Source organism: Puma concolor, chromosome F2, assembly GCF_028749965.1.
Source record: "Puma concolor isolate L17-30 chromosome F2, mPumCon1.1.hap2, whole genome shotgun sequence".
Classification (NCBI taxonomy): Eukaryota; Metazoa; Chordata; class Mammalia; order Carnivora; family Felidae; genus Puma; species Puma concolor.
In genome coordinates, this window is record NC_141684.1 from 70,787,095 (window position 1) to 70,807,503 (window position 20,409).

Genomic DNA, 20,409 nt, shown 5'->3' on the forward strand with positions numbered 1-20,409 from the left:
ATACTTAATAAAGATCACCTGTATGCAAGATGGATTGGAGTGGAAAACATGGAGTTTGGACGAACAATTAAAAGAATGATGTATGACACGTAAGTCGAAGGAAGCTACACAATCATTACGCAGTGGAAATGACAAGCATAGAAAATTAGACCTTGGAAAGTAAGTGGGTACAGGACAAGAAAGAATAAGAGGAGCCAAAGATGACTTTGCAGTCCAAGTCTGGGTGACTGGAAGAATAATGACGTTATTAAAGGGTGACATTTGTTGGGAGTACAGACTGATTTGCAAAGGAAGATGATGATTTAGAGGTAAGGAACTCACCCCCTCATACCACCATTTCAGGAATTTGCTCTGGGTGGTGGATTTGATTTCAGCTTTGAATTTTTTTTTTCTCCCTACAGTAAAGGAAAATCTCAAGTTGTTAATCCCCATTGAGAACCAGCAAATGGCTCAATGTGAAGAATTTATGGAGTCTGATTCCACAGACCACTGGGAAGAGAGGCTCCAATCCCAGGAACAAGGTAACATACTAATTTCTGTGACTCAACTCAACAGGTCAGACAGATTGATGGTTGGACTCAGGCAAAAGTTACTTTGCGTTGAATTGGGAAAATGGAAAAACTGTCCAAACCGAAGGAAACACTGAGAATGGAGCTTATCTAGGAGAAGCTGTACCACACACGGGGGTAAAGGTGAGGGGAATCATTATGCCAGACAATTTACTTACTTAGCAGTTTCCCAGGCTAAGGCTAATCACCGCAGTGAAATTACTTAGCCTGGGAGGGGGTGGTATTTGGATTCAAAGGCCACAGACGTGCATGGTGTCATTCCTGTGCCAGTTCTTGCTCTGGCTGGTAGTGAGCTATGTTTGGTGCAGTGTGGGGGAACCCAGCCATGCTGACCACACTACTGAATGTGACACCTGAGGAACACAGTTTAATAGTAAGCTCAGGTTCCTTGTGTAGTTACTGATACTCTTGCTGCAGACGTGAAGTCTGGCTTGAGAACTGGGGCCTGGGAGGAGATGCAGACAGAACTCAAGTAAGAGAAAGGAAGCTGCAGACGGAATACACCCCAGACGCAGAGTTGTGCAGAGGTCAGCGCTTTTTCTTCTCTTCGGTCTCATACAGAATCTAACGCAATATTGGATTCACAGAAGATGCTCATTAAATAAATGTTGAATAGGAGTGGTACGAACCCAGACTAAAGGCAGTCTCGCTTTTGGCTTGAAAAAGGCCAAAAACCTGTAAGACCCAACAAAGATACTTAGGTTTTGAAAAATCCGATTTGCTTCCAGAATCATGAAGTGGAATTCTCAAATACATAAGGGTAAATAAATGTCTTCTAGATAAGGGGTAAGAGCTGATATGACAAGACAGTATGTATACAGCTCAACAAAAACTGAAGGAATAAGGAGGGATAGGCAGACTGAAGTTACTACTCTCTATTTTTCAGAGAAATCCCTGTGGGGATGAAGCTTTGAGTTAAGAGGGCATATCAGAGACGTTTCAGCAAATCAGTGGTTTCTCTAACTTGAAATTGAAACAAGTATAATGCAGATCTGTTCACACATACCTAACTGATAAATTTCTTTCATCTCAAGAGATTAAGAATAGATATTAAAGAGGCAGTTCAATAACTGATTTAAATTCCATCACTTCCAAATGAGTAAGGGCACTGTAACAAAAGTACATGTAAAGATCATCTTACAAAGTACATTGCAGAATCATCTCCTCCTTGGATACGCTTCTCCAACGGTGTTTGCCAGTGGCCAGAACTTCATGATTCAATGTTGACAGTAAAATCTTGAGTTTACATTTTTATCATTGAATCAGAAGGCTCAGAAGAATCACTAATAGACGCTGTAAAAGAAACCTATCCAAAAACCCTACCTGCATTTCCAGAATCCCTTGGTAGTTTATTAGGAAGCATCCATATCTGTGATGCTGGATTTTTCAACTGTAAAAGAGATCTTTGTCTTTAGGTTTTTTTCATTGTCTCTGTCTAGGAGGATTGAAGTAATGGTACTTAGTCAGTTTACTGGGGCTAAGCCCCAGAAAAATTAATAAAAGAATACTCATTAAAACATATTTATTATCTCTAATATGCCATAAATGGATTTACAAGTATTCCTCACAATAGGTGCTATTCCTGCCATTTCAGTTATGATGGAAAACATTAATGTGCCCAGAATATACACTGCATACCCTAAGAGCAAAATCACTCTCACTCGTTCTTAATTTTACTGATACAAACACTGAGGCCTGGCTGTGAAGTGCTCAAAGTCACAGAACAACACTACTGCAAACAATAAACTCACACAAAACTCAAATGTGCAACCTCATTTTCATGAAATATACATCAAGAAATCATTTTTATTTTCACATCACCAATGATAGCAAACAACGTAGCTACATTAAGGTATTTATAAGAATCACTATAAAATGCAATGGAGTAACCCCTCCCAATATCAATATGTTTTAGCAAATGGTGAGGGACATTTTAAGTGGACGGGTAGACAGGTATTTATTAAGTTCTTGATATTTTATTAAATTATTAAAATCACAAGAGCTCTAACAAGTGCTTCCCAGCAGAGAAAGAATACATAAAGAAACCTAACTGAAGGGGCATTTCATTTAAAAAACAATATTCATTCTCTTATTTAAAAGTTTATTAATTAAAATCTGAATGGGTTCTTTTCCTCAGGCTTAGAGAAGAGTAGAAGTTCCCTTGGGAAATTTTCTCAGCTTTCCTCAAGGCTAAAGAACTTGGTTTTATATAGATTAATAACCTTAGAATTTTATCCTCAAAGAAATGTTTAATAGCCTGATGGATTATGGTATAGTGCAGGTGATTTCTATGAAATGTTATCTTTTACTTGTTTTCAGCACAGCAAAAAGGGACCTCATAAAATCGTAGTCTCCCTTCCTCAATGTAGTTTCCATTACTCTCTGAGTTTATCAAGAAGAGTAATGATGCTCTGATTAAAAAAGGAACACCAGTGCTGCTGGAGTCGGGCCTCACCAAGGGCAGGCCTGCACATCATTCTTTTGCTCGTTTTCCCAGCAACTGTGACGGAGAACAATGGTGAGACACTCAGGTTATGACAACTGTGTAAGGGCGGCTGTGTGTCTTCAGTTCCTCAGGAAACATTCACAAAATGTTTCTAACCGCTGCCTTGCATATACTTACCAGTCTTCTGTTTTTCCTCTCTATAAATATGTAGAAATATGCTAAAAGAGGCAAAGTCTATCAGCCTCCAGCCCATCAGCCCAGAGTCACTATCCCATTAGTGTGATTCTAAGATCTAAACAGAAAGGGCAGCACAAGAAATGTGATATATTCTGTATTTCTTCAACTTCCCCATCCTCACTATCACTCCTCTGGTTCAGTTTCTTACCACAGCTAAGCTGCTTTCTTGCAAAGGTCTTCCAGGCGATTTGCTTGCTTCCTAATTCATTCTTCACTTCAGGTTAGCACTCTACTCTCTCACTGCCAGAATTTCTAAACCTTTTAGGTTGTTGACCCTCTCAACCTCATTCCCATACATCCCTCCCAACCGTGGAGAATATCCTCAGCCCCCTTTCAAATCTCTTTAGACTTTATTTTCCCCGTCATCCTATTTTTCTGAACTTTGTGTTATTTCCTGGCCAAGTTATGTGAGGTGATTTGATGAGAGTGCTTCATTGATAAAACCTGGTAAGTTTCCAGTGGGTTCAAGATAATTCATCATGCAGAAATATTCATGTGAATCAGTTTTAAAACACTGGAATTTCTTATCTGTCTCTTTTTAATCTTTAATGATATTTCTTTCATATTATTCCAATGAGACAATTTCTGGTAGTTTTAAAGGCTAACATCTTATATATTTTTAATCACTTTAAGCATATAAAAGGCAATTTGACTATTCACAATGTATTGTCAGAGTATTTTTGGACACTGGAAACATTTCTTGACAAAGGGAGTGCACTGTTTCCTGAACTGACATTGATCTTCCTTTTAACACACCATGACTAATGTAAAAGTTTGTGAATATTTTCTACATGTTGGTTCTACATATGACCACAAGAAATTATATAAGTGCAGAATTAGTCACATGGTTCTGTTGTTTAGGATCTACATGTGGAAATGGTCCATATGTGAATGATTGGTCCCGAATGATTTATGGAGAATACGAGATGATATAAATCCTATTGATATTATTGGTTCTGACTTAAGACACACGAGGTGTACAAAACTGAATCTGAGCAGAAACTGTTTTTTCTACTCTCTTTACCATTTTTTTTCTCATCAAAGCAAAACTTGGAAAGCCATACATATTCAACAATATACAATTTGGTGTTCAAAGCCACTTTGTCCCAGAGCATGTACTATGCTAAATGGTATCTGTATATAGTCCTTTATTCAAACTCTTAGGACCAGGTGTGCTTCTGAATGCAGAACTATGCATATTTTAGGAAAGCAAAACAGTGCATGCATCTTCCATTAAAAAAGACTCCCAGAGGAACCCTGAGCAATATCCTATAATCAAACGCATTAGTGTGTCAGCAGTGAAAATCATGACTATTCACTTAGGAATAATGAACTTTATAAATGGCCTCTTCTCAAGATAGACAAGGTTTTGCAGCCAAATGAGTAATAAAGACAATTTTAAATTTTTCAGCTTTTGTGGATTTCAGAATTGTAGATCGAGGCTTTTGGACCTGTGATGTTTAATGAAAAGTAGAACATAGATTCTGCTCTCAAGGAACCCAACAAGTGTTAATATTTAGCTAGTTCACACTGGTAGACCCATACTGGTGGTAAAATATTAAAATACTTTTTTTCCATTGATTAAGTGGCCATTGTCCCAAGCCACTCAAGGACTCTCCCTTCCAACCCATGCATCTCCTGAATCCCTAGTGCTTCTCCTGCACCTACCATGACCCAACTACGGAAAGAATAACTTTGGCTGCATGGCCAACCTCTATGTGGCTGGTGGGTGTCTGAACCATACCAACTGTTCAAAATTTTGAATATCACTCCTGAAATCACAGGATATTACTGAATTTTGACAGAGCCAGAGAATTCTGACAGAATGTGAAGAGGTTGAGAGAACTAAGGAGTCCTACTTCCTTTTACTTTTAACTTTTATAGATCAGAGGTTTGGGTAACCAAAAAGCCAGTGAAATCATCCGCAATCCTGTTTCTACTGTCCAACAAGGACAGCCAGTCCCCAAGAGAGCAAGCAGGGAAGGGGTGACCCCGGGAAAAGATTGTCTTCCATGATCTCTCATCAGTGGCTTTCATAATTATATTCATTATATTTACCTCGGATGTTAGGAAATTCCATATATGCTCATTGATATTTTTTTTCAACAGATGTGAATTTTCAGCATGGCACCATTGAAAGAAAACACGATTTGACGAAAGACCTATTGTTAAGAACCTCTCCTTTACTTTTTAGAAATAATATCCCTGAGCAAATTCCAACCTCGCTGAGCGTTATTTGTATTTTTCATCTATAAAATGAGTATAATAGTTCCTTTCTGATGCCAGGATGTTTGTAAATATTTATGAGATGGTATATATTGCTACACTAATACAATACATTACCATTTGTTTCTTTATCAGATTGAAAGTGACTCTTTTAGATTCCTGTTGGTTTTTTTCACTGAATTTGATCAGCCCTGATGGTCATGCTTCAAAATGAGATGTATTGATCTGTCCCTACCCTGCCCAATTGGCCAGAGGTCACAGTGTTGAGTGGATACTAATTAAGACTTTCATTAAAAAATGCTGCCACCTCTGATTTAGTGTGACAGGCAGTACAACAGAGTTGCTAAGAGCATGGGAATATGATTGCCTCGGTTTAAATCCCAGCACTGGCATTTACTAGCTTAAGCAAGTTACTTAATCTCTTTGTTCTTCAATTTCCTCATTGCTTAAATGAGGATAATAATTGTTTCTATCTCATAATCTTGATATAACACTGAAGTGATTTAGTGAATGCAAACCACCTACTACTGTGCCGAGCAGAGAGAAAGTTTTAAGTGCTGACCATGGCTGGAAGGACACCTGACTCCAGGAGGAGCCCTTGCCACAGTTACTGCAGACTTGTTAACTGCTGGCCAGCCTGTAGAGGCTGCTCTCGACTCAGTTTCTCCGGAGCCATGCAATCAAAGCAACTCAACTCCTTATCAGACCTTTCTCATTGTCACTGCCATTGCTGCTGCCATCCTTCTCCTTCCTTTTCTCCTCCTCCGCATCGTCCTACCCCCCTTCTCCTCCTCTTCCTTTTCCTAAATTTCACCTGTAATGCATATCTCTTAGTACTGTAAAAGCCAAGGGCAGGCAGCCCCACGATGGGCCACTCTGACATGAAGATTATTCTGAGCTGAAGGCAATTGAGACCCTACCTATTCAAGAGAAACTCTTGCCACTCCCTTAACTACACAGAAGGATGCAAATTGAGGACTTTCCCAGAATAATTAGCAGAGAGACATTTTGTCTGAGTGACCTATCTATATGGCAGGGCAAACATCTAATTACCAAACATCTTCTCTTTTTCCTATTGCTCTGTGAAGTACATTCCTTTCCCCTGAAGTCCCTTTTCCTGATTTCAGGATGACGTATAGACCTCATTTTGCCTGTCTTGGCAATTTCCATGTCTGCTTGGATTCCCCATACACACTCTATTAAATTTGATTTCCTCCTGTTAATCTAATGTCAATTTGACTCTTAGTCCAGCTAAAAGGATCGTTAGAGGGGACAGGAAGTCTTCCTCCCTGACAGTACAAAAACATGTTATTAGTTTTTGCTCTTCCACCGCTAAACTTCCCATGCCTAAATTATTCTACTGCATCTTGATAATACTGAAATAGTTCATCACACACACACACACACACACACACACACACACACACACACACGGTCTCCATTTTGTTACCATTATGTCACATTGTGGCTTATCCTCATTGGGCATTTCTGTTCTTATTCCTTTACACATCCAACACTCTATTTTTTTTAATTTTTTTTAATGTTTATTTTTGAGAGAGAGAGAGAGAGTGAGAGTGGGGGGGAGGGTTCAGAGAGAGAAGGAGGCACAGAATCCAAAGCAGGCTCCAGGCTCTGAGCTGTCAGCACAGAGCCCGACATGGGCTTGAACCCACAAACCGTGAGATCATGACCTGAGCCAAAGTTGGACACTTAACCGATTGAGCTACCCAGGTGTCCCTAACACTGTGACCCATTTTAATCCTTATCAGAACTCTGAAGTACACTCCACCAAATCAATGTGTCATCCTTTCCACTGGTTTCTCCACCAGCCAGAAGTTTAGGTATGTTTATTAGCCTGTGTCACAGCTTGCTGACAGTCTTTAATTTTCTCTCCTATTTTCTAATGCTTATTCCTAAGTATGCCACTTCAAATCAATATTGTTCAGGTCACAGTATTTAAATGGCAAGCAAGAACCATCTAAGTTCACGGAGTAAAGATTCTTTATATTAAAAATTATATTTTTATGTTAAAAAAGATTAAGTTTGCAGAACATCCCCTACAGAGGTTTTTCCCATATCTACAATTTAAGCCAAAACCTTAGATAACTAACTGCATTTTAGGATAATATACAAACTCAGTAGTAAAATTTATTACGCTTGCTAACTTGACCTTGTATTAGGAACTTGTTTAACTATCTGAACTTTGAGAAAAGAATAACCATGAGGCATGCAGGAAAGAGTAATTCAATTCTTGTTTCTTCTTTTTTTGATTTCTCCAGTGGCATCTTAAGTAACAATGGTTCCTTTTGATCAGGTTCCCTAGCAAAGAGAGATTAAAATAAAAGTATATGTGCTAACATTTGACTGATTTAGCAATCATAAGGCAATGTGATGATGGAAGCAGAAAGTAGAGTAAGTCAGCTGAGAGCCAAGGAATGCCATAGCCTCTAGAAACTGGAAGAAGAAGCCAGGAACTGATTCTCCCCTAAAGCCTCCAGGGGGAACTAGATCTGAGGAGTCCTTGCTTTTAGCCCAGTAAACCTAAGGTTATTCCTCTGACCTCCACAAACATAAGAGGATAAATAGGTGTTGTTTTAAGCCATTAAGTGTGTAGTAATTCGTTACAGCAGCAATAAGAAACTGATATATATTTTGGTACCAGAAGTGGGATGCTGCCATAACAAATACCTAAACCATCATAAAACAGAATTTTGGTAGGAATGTGAAAATTAAAGGTGCTGCTGGTGAGAATTCAGAGGACATGAGGAACATGTTACTGGCAACTGGAGGAAAGGAGATCCTTGCTACATAGCAGCAGGAATCTTAGCTGAATTGTGTCACGTAGTTATGCACAAAACAGAACATGATGGATATTATCTGAGCAAAGTTTTGAAGATATGGCCTGATTTCTTCATGTTGACTATAGTTCAAATTTGGGAGAAAGAGATAAATTGAGGGTAGAACTAACAAGCAAAAAAGAATCTGGATTTGATAATTTGCAAAATTCTCAGCCTAACTGGATTGCAAATGATGCTAAAATTAGGAGACTCGCTGTCAGAAAAGAATGGTCTAGGGGCACCTGGGTGGCTCAGTCGGTTAAGCGTCTAACTCTTGGTTCGATTCGGGTCCTGATCTCATGTTAGTGAGTTCCAGCCCCACATCGGGCTCTGCACTGATGGTGTGGAGCCTGCCTGGGATTCTCTCTCTCTCCCTCTCTCTGCCCCTCCCATACTCTTTCATTCACAATAAATAAATTAACTTTAAAAAATTACAAAAGAAAAGAATGCTCTGGAGAGAAAGCCGGGGATGTGCCTAGACTACCTTTTGCCAGTTCCTGGGAAGAATCAAAAGGTCAAAGTATTCAGTCACACAAAAAATTATTTTAAAAGATAAGGCATATGAATCATGGATCCTCTCAGCCATATCAGCAGAAGCCAGGAATAGACATGAAATTATCCGGTAAAGACCTTTGAATGAACTTTTGTCTAGTGGAGTGAATACCTGTGATATATGTCGGAAATCCACAAGGTTTTTGCAAATGTTGTATCAGCAGAAACATCTCCAGCTTGGATTGACAGGGAAGAGAGGGTGAAATCAAAGAAAGCTGTTGGATTCTATAGATAGGAGCCAGGCTGGTGTAACTACTCAGCTACAAATATGCTCCTCTTCATTAAAAAGGAAGAAGGACTCAGAGGGTTCCTGTGGAGGCCCAGAGGACAGAACCTCAGTCCTAGAGGGTGGAGCCAGGGGCCAAGTGGACAGAGCCAGGAGCCACAGAGGATTATTCTCAGACCTGTAAACTGATGGAGGTTTTCATCTCCCAGCTGGATCCCAAAACTGCTTGAGAATAGTGACTTCTTTATTCCTTCCATTTTCTCCCTTTTGGGAAAGGAACTGGATAATTTTTTCTTAAATGTTTGGTATAATTCATCAGTGAATCCATCTGGACCTGGCGCTTTCTGTTTTGCAAGGTTACCAATTACGGATTTAATTTCTCTACTGGATATAGGCCTTTCAGACTGTTCCTTCTTGTGTGCGTTTTGGCAGACTGCGCCTTTCAAAAAACTGGTCCATTTCACCTAGTATTTGCCCTGTGACTTCATTTCTCTTCTGGGTTCATGAAGGTCTAAGAAGGATCTTCACCTTTTCCTTGTTTTTAGAATGGAGCAGTAACTTCTGCACTCCATGCACACTGGGCTGGAAACAGAAATCTCACAGGCTACTTTTTTAAGCAGCATGGTTGAGGTGTGAAAGAATGTAATGAAGATGAAAAATTAAAGAATTTTATTCAGGCAGTTCTGGAGATCTGAGCCACACAAAATAAGCCAACAGAGGGAAGAGGCTGCAAACAGAAGAGGGGGAGCCACGGGGAGAACCAGACAGGAGGGAACACAGTCCTGAGCATGGATGAAGTAGCATTCTTGAACTGAGGGGTGGAACAGTCCTCCCTGGAGATTGAGGGTCTGCTACTCATCTGGAGAGGAGTTTAAACATAGAAAGGCTTGGTGTCCATCTCCTCTTAGGTGGACAGCTAAAGCAGCAAAATAAGATACGGAAAAGTGCTAATAATATGTGACGGTCAGTAGACAAATGGGATGAATGACACCTGTTAGTCCAAAAACCACATACATTTTCAATATTCCTCGTCATCATACTTTTTCTGATCTACATATCTGCAAATTTTCTACTCTTCTCTTCCCCCCTCCAAACTACATGACGTTTCATCTCTACTTTTCTCAGTACCAGTCTCCCTCTATATTGCATTATGAGACTTTTCAAAAAAAATTTTAAGATAAGTATTAATTGACAGATATGCATTGAGTGTCTACATTGTGCTAGGTAGGCCTCACATCTCTTCTTAAAATCATTGAGATTGGGAACTTCCTCTAATTCATTCTTGATTCCACCAAAAGGTCTGAACCAGGGTTTTATACTTACATAGATAATAGGCAAATATTTAACTTTTAATGGATTAAAAATAAATGAAATTACGTTAGTGTTGCATGTTCATTGTTCCATGCATTAAATGGCAGGGATAACAGCTAAAAGGACTCAGCTTTTCTCATGAATCATGTTGTTTAATCCTCATGCAAACTTGTGATGTATATATGGTTATCTCTATTTTACTGTTGAAGAAACGTAACTTTCAAAAAGTTAAACAATTTACTCAAAGCTACATAACTAATAAGGACTCTGCTCCTTGAATAGCCAACTCCAATAGCTTATTTTTTAACCAGCATCTTCTTCAGTCCACAGAGTATACTGCCTGTTCACATAAAACCTTCACTTTTCACCATCAGAACTTGTCAAAAATGCCAAGGTCAAGCATTAAGAAAAAAAGAACTTAGAGGATAAACAAAAAGGAAGATCTTCACCTGAGAATACTTAAGTTGTATAATCGCAATAATGCAGTATTATGAGAAAATAAAAATCCTGAAAAGAGAGTCTTGGTTGGTGAAGTCCCCTTTTGCTCACAAGATACCAACAGACACAGAACCTTGGCTCAGCCTGTCCTTGTCCGCTCAGACATAGTGTGTTTGCTGAGATCAGCATGGAATGCCTGCCTGTGTGCATAACTCATCGCCCATACAGCTTTACCACAATTTGTCATGGCTTATATTTTGCTTTCAGTTTTGGCCCTGGTGCTTAGGCTTCTCACTGGTGCCCTGAAGGGCTTTTCCAGGACCATCTGACAACAATCACCTAGGTTGCTGCAGCACAAGCACTTTGTGGAGTTGGAGGCACTTGATTGAAAATCACTTACTCCATCCCTGAGAAGTAATATTTTCAGTTTATTTCACACAGACAACACTTTCTCAAATTCAGAGTGGTTGTCTGTTTCCATAGCACAGGTAATTCATTCCAGTTACTTAAGACTGAACTCTAAATCCATGTGCCGTTGGTAATTTAGGATGGATATAAGGAGGAATTTCCTGAGAGCCTTATGGGTTATTAAACACTAAAATGTGCTACAGAAGAAAATTGAAGGACCCTCTTCCTACAAAGGTGTTTAAAAATGGAATCAATGAACATTATCCAGAGTGGGCTAGGGTGAACCCATATGAAGGCAAGGATGTGGGCTAGATGACTTCTCAAGGTCCTTTAACAGGGCTGGCATTCTATGATTCATTTCCTTTAAAATCAATGATCTGTGTTGAGAAAAATTATATCTTATCAGTATGTGAAGAAATCAAACATAAAATATTCTAGAGGCGATGATAAGCATTTATGGTATACTAAACCAATCCTGCTGCCTTAGAAGATACTTACCAAGTTTCACTGATTGCAAATGTGGCAGAGATACTATAATCTTAGGGGGGAAAGCTACCAGTTTTTAATGTAGCATTTAAAATTCATGCAGTGACTTATGAAGGTAATTGAAGAAGATTTAAAGAAATGGAAAGACATTCCCTGCTCATGGATTGGAAGAATAAATATTGTCAAAATGTCAATACTACCCAAAGCTATCTACACATTCAATGCAATCCTAATCAAAATTGCACCAGCATTCTTCTCGAAACTAGAACAAGCAATCCTAAAATTCATATGGAACCACAAAAGGCCCCGAATAGCCAAAGTAATTTTGAAGAAGAAGACCAAAGCAGGAGGCATCACAATCCCAGACTTTAGCCTCTACTACAAAGCTGTAATCATCAAGACAGCATGGTATGGGCACAAAAACAGACACATAGACCAATGGAATAGAATAGAAACCCCAGAACTAGACCCACAAACGTATGGGCAACTCATCTTTGACAAAGCAGGAAAGAACATCCAATGGAAAAAAGACAGTCTCTTTAACAAATGGTGCTGGGAGAACTGGACAGCAACATGCAGAAGGTTGAAACTAGACCACTTTCTCACACCATTCACAAAAATAAACTCCAAATGGATAAAGGACCTGAATGTGAGACAGGAAACCATCAAAACCTTAGAGGAGAAAGCAGGAAAAGACCTCTCTGACCTCAGCCGTAGCAATCTCTTACTCGACACATCCCCAAAGGCAAGGGAATTAAAAGCAAAAGTGAATTACTGGGACCTTATGAAGATAAAAAGCTTCTGCACAGCAAAGGAAACAACCAACAAAACTAAAAGGCAACCAACAGAATGGGAAAAGATATTTGCAAATGACATATCGGACAAAGGGCTAGTCTCCAAAATCTATAAAGAGCTCACCAAACTCCACACCCGAAAAGCAAATAACCCAGTGAAGAAATGGGCAGAAAACATGAATAGACACTTCTCTAAAGAAGACATCCGGATGGCCAACAGGCACATGAAAAGATGTGCAGCGTCGCTCCTTATCAGGGAAATACAAATCAAAACCACACTCAGGTATCACCTCACGCCAGTCAGAGTGGCCAAAATAAACAAATCAGGAGACTATAGATGTTGGAGAGGATGTGGAGAAACGGGAACCCTCTTGCACTGTTGGTGGGAATGCAAATTGGTGCAGCTGCTCTGGAAAGCAGTGTGGAGGTTCCTCAGAAAATTAAAAATAGACCTACCCTATGACCCAGCAATAGCACTGCTAGGAATTTATCCAAGGGATACAGGAGTACTGATGCATAGGGGCACTTGTACCCCAATGTTCATAGCAGCACTCTCAACAATAGCCAAATTATGGAAAGAGCCTAAATGTCCATCAACTGATGAATGGATAAAGAAATTGTGGTTTATATACACAATGGAATACTATGTGGCAATGAGAAAAAATGAAATATGGCCTTTTGTAGCAACGTGGATGGAACTGGAGAGTGTGATGCTAAGTGAAATAAGCCATACAGAGAAAGACAGATACCATATGGTTTCACTCTTATGTGGATCCTGAGAAACTTAACAGGAACCCATGGGGGAGGGGAAGGAAAAAAAAAAAAAAAAAGAGGTTAGAGTGGGAGAGAGCCAAAGCATAAGAGACTGTTAAAAACTGAGAACAAACTGAGGGTTGATGGGGGGTGGGAGGGAGGAGAGGGTGGGTGATGGGTATTGAGGAGGGCACCTTTTGGGATGAGCACTGGGTGTTGTATGGAAACCAACTTGACAATAAATTTCATATATTAAAAAAATAAAATAAAATAAAATAAAATAAAATAAAATAAAATAAAATAAAATGAAATTCATGCAGTGAGAATGGAGAAAGTTTTCCAAAATGCTCACCTTCATTTACTGTCTATAGTCAGTAAACAAGAGAGGAGTTAGGAACCTTCTAAAATGTCCCTGCATTCACATTATACATGAACCTGACGATGTAAATGAGGTTTACCATGCTATTTTTAAATGGCATATAACCTCTTTATTCTTCCATTCTCATAGACTGTTCAGGCAGTTTTCCATTTAGCATGGCTGTCCTCCAAAATCTGGGGCTCGGGGAAATGAGAATGCATTTTTGTTGTTGAACAATGTTGATTTACTTACTTGCTGAGCCTCCAAACAAGTCATTTAGCCTAAAGAATAAACATAATGCTGCTTTAACCTTAACCATAAACAAATGAATGAATTGGCAGTAGGTTTTTTGTATTGCACTTCTTCATCTTAAATACTGGAATTGGAAGAGGTGGAAGGACATTTAGGTAGAAACAGTGCAAACAATGTATGTGCATTTACATAGGCTTTGGTACTTGGTGTGACAGAGTACCTTTGTAATTTCATTTCAACTCTTTACTTTTGATCATGTGGATGGGTTTAACATTACTGATAATTTCACTGAACTTTGACAGTATTCGTATTTCCATTTATTTATTAAACAAGTAATTTTTGAGCACTAAATGTGTTCCAGGCACTGTTCTAGCTGCTGACTTTAGTAGTGATGAAAAAGATGAGGCCCTTGTCTTTGTAGATCTTACAATGCACTAGAAGTTACATACGGACAAGATAATCACAACAAAAAAACGTTTCAAATGTGCATATGTGTTTAAACAGGAAAGGCCTGCAGAGTGAAAATTCAGAGGGAATTTGAGGGAGCAAAGGGAAGGGTGCATGGGATGGGATGGGGCTGGAGTTCAGGCACTGAAAGCAATGAGGATACACTGAAGAGAATGTCTGTTCAGGAGACATAACTGAAGGCTATGTATGAGACTGATGATGGAGGACGACAGAGGAGCATGAGACAGTACGAAACTGTTACTATATATAAAAATGCTTGTATACCGGATGTGCTCAACTCAAGTTGAGAATGCCCGGACCTTGGGGTATAAGCCTTTTGGAAATTCATGTCTGACTCATAGTGTGACTTTAGATTATTCAAATAAACATCAAGAGGAGAATAAGATCGAGGCTTTAAATCCCTTAATACTCCTTCTATCAAGGGGTGGGCTCTGTTTCCTGTTTTGTTTTTTTTTTTATTCTGGGCTGATCTGTGACTGACCAACAGAGTGCAGTGGGAACAATGCGATGCCAGTTTGGGGTCAGTCCTTTAAGAAAACTGGCCATTTAGGCCTTTTACCTTACATTCCTTAAGCCACCATAGTAAGGAAACTCAAAACAAAACAAAACACGTGGAGAGGCTTTGAGGCTACATGAAGAGGAAGAGGGGTTCAAGTGAGCTCAATGTTCCCAACATCCCCACTGAGGTGCCAGTGCATGTGAGTAAGGATGACGTGGACCCTTCAGATAAGCACCCCCACCAGCTAAAAATAATACTGATTGATGGCAACTGATGGCCCATAGAGCAAAAGAATCACATAGCTGAACCTTGTCCAAATCAATGACTCAGAATATTGGGGTATCAGTAAATGGTTGTGGTTTCAGGCCACTAAGTTTTTAGGGTACTTTGGTCCAGAGAAATAGGTAATTGGGATAATTTTTGTTTCCCAGGAGTGAGGTGCTGCCATACTGATATCTAAAACCAGTGGCTTTGGGACCCAACAGAAAGAAGCTAGAATGGCCTCAAGGAGACTGGCAGTGAAAGCTGGAAGAGCTTTGGGGAGGTTGTTCATGAATACTTGAAAGACAATGAGGAGAACATACTGGAACTGAAGAAAAGGGAACTCTAGTTATGTAGTACCAGAAAGTTCGGCAACACCTATGGCCTGCAGAAATACAGAAGATAAGAAATGTTATCTGTAGAACTCACTGATTTAGCTAAGTGGATTTTCAGACAGAATGCTCAAAGGTTGATGATTCTAGCTATGATAAAATAGTCTATTATAAAACATAAAAAAAGAAGTGGCCATTATTTGCTTTTTGAGAATGATTTAGAGAAGATATAGAGTTCCCAGGAAAGTTTTTTCTAGCCAGCGGAAGATTCTCAAAGTAGGAAATGATCCTCAGGCAAAATTCAAATCCAAGTCAGTAAGACTGGGTCTCTGGGAAAGGCTGAGGTCAGGATGAGGCTCAGACCCCTTGTTTCATGCTTTGCAAAGATATAAAGGCATGCCTCACAGATTCTTTCTGTTGGACAATAGCATTTTTAAGAATTTTAAATGCTGTCATTTTTTCCAAGACCCTCACCAGTTGCCCAAGATAGGCCAGTTGCTATCTTGGGAAGTCATGTAAGTATCGCTTTTGTCTAATAAAGTGAAATACAATCTGACATATTAGACACCTACAGAATGTTAAGAGATTTGTACTAAATTAAAACAGACATAGAAAGTACAAAATCAAAGAAAGAAATGATATCTGTTCTCTTAGCTGTCTATGGAAAGAAAGCAGCCCGAGAAGACTACACAGCTCTGCACCCGGTGCATATCTTATGGGAAAGGAAGCATGACTCACATTCCTGAAGGGTGGATCCAAACAACACTGAGAATATTTCCCAGGGGTCAGAGACTGATGACATGTACCTGGCCAGATTCAGAGTCACTATGAATCAGTTACGTGTCTCTTATTTTCCCCCATTTTGAAGGTGAGTGTCTGTGGTGGTTGCCCTAATGGTCTCATATTGTATACTGAGCAGATGGAGGGCAGATTACTTATCTCTTTAGTTCACAGGTCTTCAGAGCAAGAGGAACCATACTCAAGGAGCCGTTCTTGAGGAACTTCATCTAAACCTGGTCCTAATCGTAGATAACTAGATTGTGGACTTTGAGATGATGCCATGATGGGATGAAACTGTGGGCATCTAGCAAGAGGTAAATGAATTCTGCTTGCAGAAGAAACGTAAAGAATTTGTGGCTATAGGAAAGATGGTAGCAGGGGAACCATGCCTTGAATTATTTGAAATTTCCCTTTTGAGAGGTTTGATTCATCTCCCTTCGCACTGAATCTACACTGAACTAGATTCCTTAGAGCATTATGGCATGATGGGATGGAATGATAGTATGCTAACTGCAGGCCTAAACTGTAAAGGGACTATAAGTTTCTGTCTTCATAGCTTAAATCTCTGAGCTGTCTTTATAAATCTGATTTCCCAGTTGAAGACACCACATGGAGAAGATCTAAGACTACATGGAGAAGACGAAGAGCCCCGCTGAGGTCAGCTTTCCAGACATCCCCCTCCAATTCGCAGGCATGTGAGTAAAGTCAGTGGCCTTTCTAGAACAGTCCAGCTGAATTCCACTGAGAGATGACAAAGTTATACAGGGAAGGACCACCCAGTTAAGCATGCCCAAATTCTAATCTATAAAGCCACAAGATATAATGGAATGCTTTTTGTTTCAAGCTACTATATTCTGAGGTAATTCTGAGGTAATAGCTGGTGCAGCCCCTTAAGGAACTGACTTGGGAGGAACTGAGGATTATGAATGGAATGTGTGTATTTATATCAGTAGAAGCAGTAACTGAAATAAAGACAGAAGCTTTGATGACTGAAAATAAGGATAAAGGGGTGCCTGGGTGGCTCAGGTCATGATCTCGCAGTTTGTGAGTTCAAGCTCCGCGTTGGGCTCTCTGCTGTCATCATAGAGCACACTTCGGATCCTCTGTCTCCCTCTCTCTCGGCACCTCCGTCGCTCGTGCTCTCTCTTCCTCTCTCTCAAAAATAAATAAATATTTAAAAATAAAATAAAATTAAGTACTTGAAAACATAACATTAAAAAAGAAAAGAAAAGATGGGTAGACGTTTAGTGATAGGGCACAATGACCTCAAGGCAACAGGGAATATTGGCTTACAATCCACATAAGCTAATAGCTGATTACTGATAGATCTCTGGCACGCCATATGAGTAATAAATATTGGTTCATATAATGTATGATTGTGTCCATCATTGTAAGAACTTGGAAGTGGCTATGGTCCCAGATGAATCTGAGGAATGAATTAGGTGGCTCTTTGAGTGTTCAGATCCTAAAGACTCACTGCCCTTTTTCCTCAGATTTAGACTTCTCTCAGAGGTTTTCTGACAGATGAAAGTTCTTACTCAATTCATTATATCCATTCATTCAGCAGTATTTATTGTATCATCTGTATATGTACACTCAGTGCGAGGTTCGGTTAGGGATGCGAAGGAAGCGATGTTGTCCCTACACTTTCAAGGGACTTACTGCAGAGTGAAACGGATCAGACAAGGAACTCAAGGAACTCTAATGCAGGAAAAAAAAATACTGATTTCTAGCTTTTGGAGAGGGTTGACTGACAATAGGATTTTGGAGTCCAGTCAAGGAGCTTCCTAAGTTTAAGAGGTAAACAATCCACCCCTGAATAGACTAGGGTACCAGACAGGGACAAAACAAAGCAAGAAGCCAGTTACTGGAAAAGGTTTTACCGAGGTCTCCGTACAATTTGAAGAAAGACTGTATGCTGAACCCCAGCTTCTTCATTGAGCTTTTAGAACTAGGAACATATTAGAGTCTACATCTCAGAAGAATTGCAAGTAAGTGCCAAATCACTCCAACTAAGAAAATTAGAGGTCTACCTGAGATTAGAACCAGTAATAGTAGATGAGATATCAGTAATTCCATGAAAATGTTGCTGCCTGAAATTCCAATATAATTCCTGTTGGAAGAGTGGGATAGTGGCTGAGTTGGACATAGTTTGTCCATGACTTTATAATGGATGCTGCTATTTAAATCCCAGAGCCACTGCTTTCCTTATTTTCACTCCTGCTCTCTTGTTTTCACTAAATCCTCCTCTTCCCGCAAATTGTGTCCTATATCACTCAATCCAAAGGACTCATCCCCTGTCTTCCCACCTTCCCCAGCTCCTATGGTTTTTTGGGTTGTTCAGTAATATACACACTTTTTTTTTTAAGTTTTACTTTTTTTAAATGACAGCCCCTCCTCTGTACTCACGTTCCTAGATTCTCTTACAGCTGTGGTTGATTAGATAAACTGGTTTATCAGTTTTCTCCAAGGAGACATAAGAAAATCTCCACTAGTTAATTAGGATAATCTGTTTCCTTCAAAAAGACATTTCTTAAGCTGCTTCTTCCCTTCTTTCTACCATGAAAATAGATGTGATGCTTGTAGATGCAGCAGACATCTTGCAACAATGAAGCAACCAGCATGAAAATAAGAAGCCAACACACCAAGGATGACAAAAAAAAAAAAAAAAAGGAAAGAAAGATCTGGGTCATTGATGACCTTGTTGAGCTTTCAAATTGGCTGTCAGACCTCTTGTCAAGGACATAATAAACATTCTTACTTAAGCCGCTGTTGGACAGGCTTTCGGATACTTACAGAGGAATGAAATGCTAACTGATGTAGTTATTTTTCATTTCATTAAATACATAATGTAATTGATTATAAGTTATATCATTATTTAATTATATCATTATTTAATATACTGCTGAGCAAGAAAATAAGCAGCAAGTTGCACAAAATGAAATGCCTCCTATCACTTATCATTTTTATTTTATACTTCTGGAAAAAACTCTTTTCTATTTAAAAAGACATGGATTTTTATCATTTATTCCATTTGTGAATACATTAAAGAAAATAAGTGGAGTAAATTTCTTAAAGTGTGCTAAAACTTCCTCACATTCAACATAAAACTCTACTGAATAATTTTGTTACTCATAGGCTTCTATTTCCATGGTTCTTTTTCTACATAATATCATTTTTTGTCATCAAGAGTGTAGATGATGCAGTATTTTTTAAGCGAATTCATAAAACAATGAATTCCAATATTTGGGCTCTTGAGCCTGCTTTGCATGTGTCTAGAGCAAATCAATTTTCGGATTTCCACTTCAAGAATATGCCTAAACACTTAAAATTAACAATTTCCAACACCCTCTCCCCATGTTATTGAATTCCTAGGAGTAATGAGAGTATGGAGTCAAAGAGGAAAGATAAAAGATCTGAATTATTATTATAATTGTAATTTTAGCCACTGGGGAGTATAGTCTGGGAGTTTTTCTAGTATAAAAATAGGCTTTCACTTGCTTTATAGAAATTCAGGAAGTAGAGGTATGCAACTATGGGTTGGTTGATAGACGTATTTGCTCACTGAATATGGCAGGCCTAACAGTGGTTAACACAGCTCATGCTTCACCAATTCTATTTGGTGGAAAAGTCCTCCAGCGTCTAGACTAGGTTTTATGTGGAGGTCATGACAAATCGAGAAGGCAGCTGAGGAGAATTACCATATGCAGTTTTTACATTTGGGTAAATGATAATGAACAATGAAGATAACTGAGGATCTATAATCCTGCAGGACAGAAGAGATTTGGAGGGTCGAATATATTGTGAGGCAGATGGAAAATATCCTGGAGTGAGGAAGGAGGCTGGGCAGAACAGACTGAGGGAAAGCTATTTCCCTTATTTTTTTTTTTTTCAACGTTTATTTATTTTTGGGACAGAGAGAGACAGAGCATGAACGGGGGAGGAGCAGAGAGAGAGGGAGACACAGAATCGGAAACAGGCTCCAGGCTCTGAGCCATCAGCCCAGAGCCCGATGCGGGGCTCGAACTCATGGACCGCGAGATTGTGACCTGGCTGAAGTCGGACGCTTAACCGACTGCGCCACCCAGGCGCCCCACTATTTCCCTTAGAGTAGGATTGGGAATGAGATGATAATGTGTTCTGTTATCAGTGAGATAGGTCACTAAGACCTATTTC

At 39.3% G+C, this 20,409-nt stretch overlaps 1 long non-coding RNA gene across 1 annotated transcript; it reads left to right on the forward strand.

Moving 5' to 3' along the window:
- The first annotated feature begins 395 nt into the window (after positions 1–395).
- LOC147572095 (uncharacterized) lies at positions 396–19,301 on the forward strand. The gene is made up of 4 exons (XR_015246791.1): positions 396–521; positions 16,401–16,547; positions 16,830–16,928; positions 18,805–19,301. It is a non-coding gene; the product is annotated as an uncharacterized LOC147572095 (long non-coding RNA).
- Positions 19,302–20,409: the final 1,108 nt, after the last annotated feature.